Source organism: Artemia sp. Qi Xiang Cuo, chromosome 7, assembly GCF_049724085.1.
Source record: "Artemia sp. Qi Xiang Cuo chromosome 7, ASM4972408v1, whole genome shotgun sequence".
Lineage (NCBI taxonomy): Eukaryota > Metazoa > Arthropoda > Branchiopoda > Anostraca > Artemiidae > Artemia > Artemia sp. Qi Xiang Cuo.
In genome coordinates, this window is record NC_142800.1 from 62,154,712 (window position 1) to 62,161,393 (window position 6,682).

Genomic DNA, 6,682 nt, shown 5'->3' on the forward strand with positions numbered 1-6,682 from the left:
TTTTTTGCCAGAAGAAAGATCACGGATGCGTGTTTATTTGTTTGTTTGTTTGTTTGTTTTTTCCCCCAGGGGTGATCGTATCGACCCAGTGGTCAGAGAATATCGTGGGAGGGCTCATTTGAACGGAACTTAAAAGTTCTAGTGCCCTTTTTAAGTGACCGAAAAAATGAAGGGAAACTAGGCCCCCTCCCACGCTCATTTTTTCCCCAAAGTCACCCGATCAAAATTTTGAGACAGCCATTTTGTTCAGCACGGTCGAAAATATGATAACTATGTATTTTAGGGTGACTTAATGCCCCAACGTCCCCAGGGGGAGAGCTGAAAGTTATGAACTTTACCCAATGTTAACATATAGTCTTGGTTATTGGGAAGTATACAGACGTTTTCAGAGTGAATTTTTTCTGGTAGTGGGGGGGAGTGGGTTGGGGTTATGTGGGAGGATCTTACCATGAAGGAAGTTTTCATGAGAGAAGGGACATTGCTATGAAGGGGGCGCCGGATTCCCCAGCATTATTTAAAAAAAGATCCGAAATTATATATATATGAAAAAACAAGTTTTTTAACTGAAAGTAAGGAGCAACATCAAAACTTAAAACGACAGAAAACATTACGCATATGATTGGGTTCATCTCCTAGTCAATACCTCGCTCTTTAAGCCAAAGATGTTTTAGTTCTTTCATAAGAGCTATTTATTCTAATTAACGGCATTTGTGATTAAGGGGCCATTTTTAAAGAATTGGAACAAAATTCGAACTTTAGCTTAAAGAGCAAGGTATTTACTAGGGGGCGAACCCTCTAATATACGTATTAAAAATATAAGAATATAGAGGTTCGTTACGTAAGTTAATTCTTAAGTTACGTATATTTATTACTAATAAAAACGTTCGTAAATAAAATTAAACAGGTTTCGAGAAAGCCATTTAACCAAATAAAAGTAAAATTAATATTCATTTTTTTCTTAATTATTCATGTACGGTGAGCCAAAATCAAAACCTGCATTAATTCAAAAACGTTCAAAAATTAAATAAAAAAAACAAGTTTTTTTTCAACTGAAAGTAAGGAACGACGTTAAAACTTAAAACGAACAGAAATTATTCCGTATATAAAAGGGACTGTCCCCTCCTCAACGCCTCGCTCTTTACGCTAAAGTTTGACTTTCTCACAACTCTATTTTTTTAAACAACAAAAAACTTTAGCTTAAAGAGCGAGGCGTTGAGGAGGGGACAGTCCCTTTCATATACGGAATAATTTCTGTTCGTTTTAAGTTTTAACGTCGTTCCTTACTTTCAGTTATAAAAACTTGTTTTTTTATTTAATTTTTCAACATAAAGATAGGGTGTTACTTATCCCGCACCCAGTATATAATCGCTTTGATTATGGATGTATCGCGTGGGCTTGAACCACTTATGTTCATAAAGAGTAGTTACTACTTTGGGTACTGGTGCATTATATGGTCACTTCTAAAAAGTCAAGTTTGGTTAATGTCTAAGAAATAAAATAAAATAGGATGAATATTTAATAGTTCATATACAAATTTGGGCTATATATTTGCACATTAGGGGTGGGGGGGCTGGTGGTTGGTAAAGCATAGCATATATTAAATACGTGACTTAACCTACGTACCTTTCCCCCCTCCAAAACCCAAAAAACAACAGTTTAAATATCGTAAACGCAATGAAAACCACGCTTTGCATTGCATTTGTCTTTTTTTTTCTTTTTTTTCTTTTTTTTGTGATACTTCACGTAATGGATAGAATCAAACCGGTTATTGTTTCCTTTTCGTACTCCTGAAAGAAAAAAAAAATCAATCCTGTCTCTTTCTTCTTTTTCTTTATCTAAGACTCCTTGCTTATTTGTAGTCTAATTTTTCCCTATTTCTCTATTATTCCTTCACTTTACTACCTATCTATCTTACCTCTTACTCGACGTTCCATAGCTTTCAACTTTTATAATTCCTCACATACATATTTTTTTCACTCCTAGTCTATTTTATCTACCCTTTTCCTAAAATCTTTTTTTTTCATTCATACGATTCTCCATCCATTAATTTACCATACAACAATTTCAAAATTCTCATTCTAGCTACCCACGGCGGCAAGGGGCTGCTCCCATTCATTAGGCCTATAACATATAACATTAAAATACATATTTACAATGCATATACGTTTTTGTAGTTTAAAATACATCCACTTTTCTTTATAACACTTTAAAACACTTTTCACTATATTTACATAAATAAAAGAAAAAATTAGAAATATAACACCATTATTTTTTTATACATCACATTTCAACACACTACTCTCGCTGGGCTTTGCGTTGTTACGTAGCTGCAATAATCTGAAAAAAAATCCCAAAAATCAAATATTTCACAATCCAGGTGAATCGTATCCCCGTCAACATATAAAATAAATTCCACTAATTAAAAATAAATTCCAAACAGTCATTAAAAAAATTACCAAATCTAAAATCTATAATCTAAAAATTCATAAAATCCTACACTATTTCTACATTCCCTAAAAATTTACTCAAACTTTTTTTTCATAAGATAAACCCCATTAATTCAAATCTAACTTCAAATATAAGACCTCAAATCTAAACCCGACAATCTAAGTCCCAAATACTTCAAATCTAAACTTTTTTTTTTTTACATCATACAAACTCCTATATTATTTCTATTTTCCATAAAACTATATTCAATCATAAACCCCATACATCCTAACTATTCAATTAAATTTAAATCTTACCTAATATATAAACTTAAAAATACTGAACAAATCCTGAAGCTAACTATTATAATCTTAAAATTCTAATCAAACTCTAAAATCAAACACTTTATTAAAAGTTAGAATATTTAACTTAAAATCTAATCTTATTCCATAAATATATATTCCATCTTTCTTTTATTTTTTATACCAAAATTAAAAACTCCTTTTTCTAATCTTCTACCTAGATCCTTACCACAAAATGAAAAAACAAAAATCATACAAATGTAAAAACCTTAAACCCGTAAACCCTTTAATTTTTCTCAACTCTCCTTTTATTATTATTATTTTTTCCAACCTTTGAAATTATGCCACCTTTGAAATTCCTTCTGCAGACAAAGACCTGACTGTCAACATAAAAGCAATTTGCCAGCTAGTTATAAGCCTCATGGAAGAAATGGGCTTAAACCTACTTCAGTGTGTTGGAATTAGGACGGATTAGTTTGCAATGATGGTATCAAATCACTGTGGTGTTGTAGTTGAAATTCAAGAAAAAGCTAAAAACACGTCTCGTTGTCTCTGCTTTAACCCCCCCCCCTCCTTCAACCTTTCCTTGTCAAGAAGCTCAGCTGTTTCGAGCATCAGAAATGCCATAGGCATTATAAGGGAAGTTGTTGCATTTTTAATGCATCGACAATGAGAAATTACTTCTTGAATAAGGTTCTGAAAGCTAAGCTCAAGGGAATGTGCGAGCTGACGTGAATCGAGCGACACGAGTCACTTATGCAGTTTGTGTCTGAACTTCGAAAAATCATCCAGTCTCTGGAACAAATCATAATCTTGGAATATTAGAACATACTACAAGAATATAGACTAGTCTGCCTTTCGGCATTCAAATATTTGTTAAGACTCATCAACTGCTCCTCCGCACGGTGATCTTTAGTAAAAGCCGAAAGATTAACTCGATATGAGGAGAGGCTACAGCCATGATAATTCCTAGAGTTGACTTGAGTATATAAGAATAAATCCTAGTAAATCCTTATCGGTTTCTTAACAAGGTTCGAAAGCGATAAAGAATTCAATTTTCAATCAAGTAAATACGGGCAAAAAAAATCCTATGATGAGGAAACATATTCAATCAGCAGCAATTCATGGGCAACTCTAATGACATGGTACTAAACGTACATCTGCATAAAATAAAAAAAATATTCAGTAATCAAGCTCAAAAATAATTGCAATGTAACTGATTGGTCGATCAGCTGCTGTAGACAAAGGCCCCTACATTTAAATTTTCCATAAAGCTTCGCGGTAACGAAGGAATTTTCAGTTTTATATGTTACCCACACAATTGACTTGATGAAATGTGTGTGGACCAAGGGCATTTAACTTTTTAAGACTAGCCTTTGTGAGTTAATATAAATTTCTGCTATTTGATTCGATTTCTAGTTCAATTTTAAAATACTTATTTAATGATTACAGGGTGTTTTCAGAAAACAAAATGCATCAGGAATCTAGACAGTATACGCTCAACTCTCTCATATGCTTGGAATTTTAGGCAAAATTCTTCCGTAAAATATGAAACATGCAAGTTTATGAAGAAAAAATATTTTTTCAAAAGGACCGAATGATCTATTTTACATGTTTCAGTATTTTCTTAACAACATCAAATTGTATAGTATACTATTTTCTATCAAATAATAAATATACGACATATAAAAGGGCGCAAACGACGAAAGTTTTCAGTGTGTGGACAGGGGTCCGCGCGAACGCTAATTTCTGAGAACCAGGGGCCGTTCTACTGATTATGCCAATTATTTTCTCGTTAACAACCAAAAGGGGGCTTTATTCATTACATCTACTACTAACAACTCACCACAGAGCCAAGCCGTCTGAAGCCAAAAACAATTCTATTTCTATTCAACAATTCTATTCGAATCTCGGATCAATTTAAATTTCAGCTATTATTAATTACGTACTATTTTCGAAAAAGATGCATGGGGACATCAATCCAGGTTGGGGACTTCAATTTAATTATGGCGAGTGGTCATTGGCTTTTCACCACTAAATTTGGTAAATTATAAACAGTTTTTCGTTTTTTTTCAGATGCAAAAAAATATATATTCAATATATTCAAGGGCGAGGAAACTACAGGTGTGGCTTCTAGAAAATATGAAAAGCGCATTATACATATAATTGATTAAGTTCATGGACTTTGATTTTCCCTCGAAAAGGGTGCGCCGATCCCGGAGGTATTACAATTCTGGGCCAACGCGTGAAGGGACAGCAAGCCCCAACATTCCCCGGTTTCCAAAAATCAGTTAAATATTCTGGGCCCCATGTAGGGACCGCATCAGATATTAAGCTGATAAGAACAGATACTACACTTTGATCTTAGCCAAAAGGCCGAGACCCGAGAATCGATTTTTTGACATGGATTATGGAAGACTTTATACAAGTAACAAAGTTTATCACAGATTTAATTTCGGTTTCAATGCTCAAATAACATTCAATTAACTTATCACTTTGTTCTTAGATTTTTATAAACAGCATAAAATATTTCCCGTAATATCAAAGTCTATCTCAAAATTATAATGGAAAACGGAAAATTTTCCAATCAAGACTTGGACGAAATTGTCAATTAAAATGCCGAAATCAGACAGATATATTAAAAAAACTTACCTGTTTATCTGGATCCTTGCATTATGCAGGCTTATCTAAGTTTGACAAGATATTTTGCAGAAACTAAATTTCAGCTTGGGGGACAAACTGAGGTCTAAAAAGGGGCCAAGCTTGGGTCTCTAGGGGACAGCCCCCCTGCCTCATAGCAAATTGCACCCCTGGAGCGCCTGCTTCATGATCAAGGCAGCTCAAAAGCCAAATAAGTAGGATTGGTACTTGTGCATTATATCTTACACACGAAAGAAATCAAGTTCGGTTAATGCTAGTGAATTAAAATAAAATAGGATGTAAATATAATAGTTTAGAAACTAATTTGGGCTATATATTTTCCCATTAGGGGGAGGGGGAGGTAAAGCTTAGCATAAATTAAATACGTAACCTAACATAATCTAGGTACCTCCCTCCCTAAACCCCCCAAAAACGATAGCTTAGATATTGTAAACGCATTGAGAAACCATGCCTTACAATCCATTTCTCAATTGCAAATACCCGTTACAGTATATAGCGGTGTGTAAAACATAATGCACAATCACCGTATGATTTTATAAATCCAAATGTTGCGAAACATTTTCATATTAACATATCAAAGTTTAAGATTATTTATTTAGATAGTAATGTCATGCTTTCTTTCTGATAAAAACGTCCTAGTCGGCTGAGACCACATTTAGCTTTTCGAAAATAAATCATAGTAAATTCGGTACTGTTTTACTTAATGCTAAACACCGCTATAGGCTCTATAGCAATTTAGGATGGAGACCTGCAAAGCGGGTAATCAAACAGTTCGTGGTAACGAACTGTAAGTAAGGAGCGACCCGGCTCAATGGTAACCAAAACTCTAAAAAACGGAATTTTGGTACCAATAGATACATAAAAAGAATCAGATTTTAATTCTGATTTCAAATATATAAGTTTCATCAAGTTTAATATTAACCATCAAAAGTTAAGCGCCTGAGAAAATTTGGCTGATTTTCGAAAAAAGGTAGAAAGAACCCCTAAAAGTCATAGAACCTTAATGAAATCACACCATCAGATTCAGCGTATCAGAGAACCCTACTGTAGAGGTTTCAAGCTCCTATCTTCAAAAATGTGAAATTTTGTATTTTTTGCCAGAAGAAAGATGACAGATGCGTGTTTATTTGTTTTTTTTTCCCAGGGGTAATCGTATTGACCCAGTGGTCCTACAATATCGTATGAGGGCTCCTTGGAACGAAAATTAAAAGTTCTAATGCCCTTTTTAAGTGACCAAAAAAATAAAGGGCAACTAGGCCCCCTCCACGCTCATTTTTTTCTCAAAGTCACCC

At 33.9% G+C, this 6,682-nt stretch overlaps 1 non-coding gene and 1 pseudogene across 1 annotated transcript; both read right to left on the minus strand.

The window, feature by feature from the left end:
* Positions 1-3,572: 3,572 nt before the first annotated feature.
* LOC148950543 (U5 spliceosomal RNA) lies at positions 3,573-3,689 on the minus strand (annotated as a pseudogene).
* A 1,240-nt stretch (positions 3,690-4,929) lies between these two features.
* LOC148950544 (U2 spliceosomal RNA) lies at positions 4,930-5,117 on the minus strand. Its single transcript, XR_016142017.1, has one exon. It is a non-coding gene; the product is annotated as a U2 spliceosomal RNA (small nuclear RNA).
* Between the last annotated feature and the right edge of the window lie 1,565 nt (positions 5,118-6,682).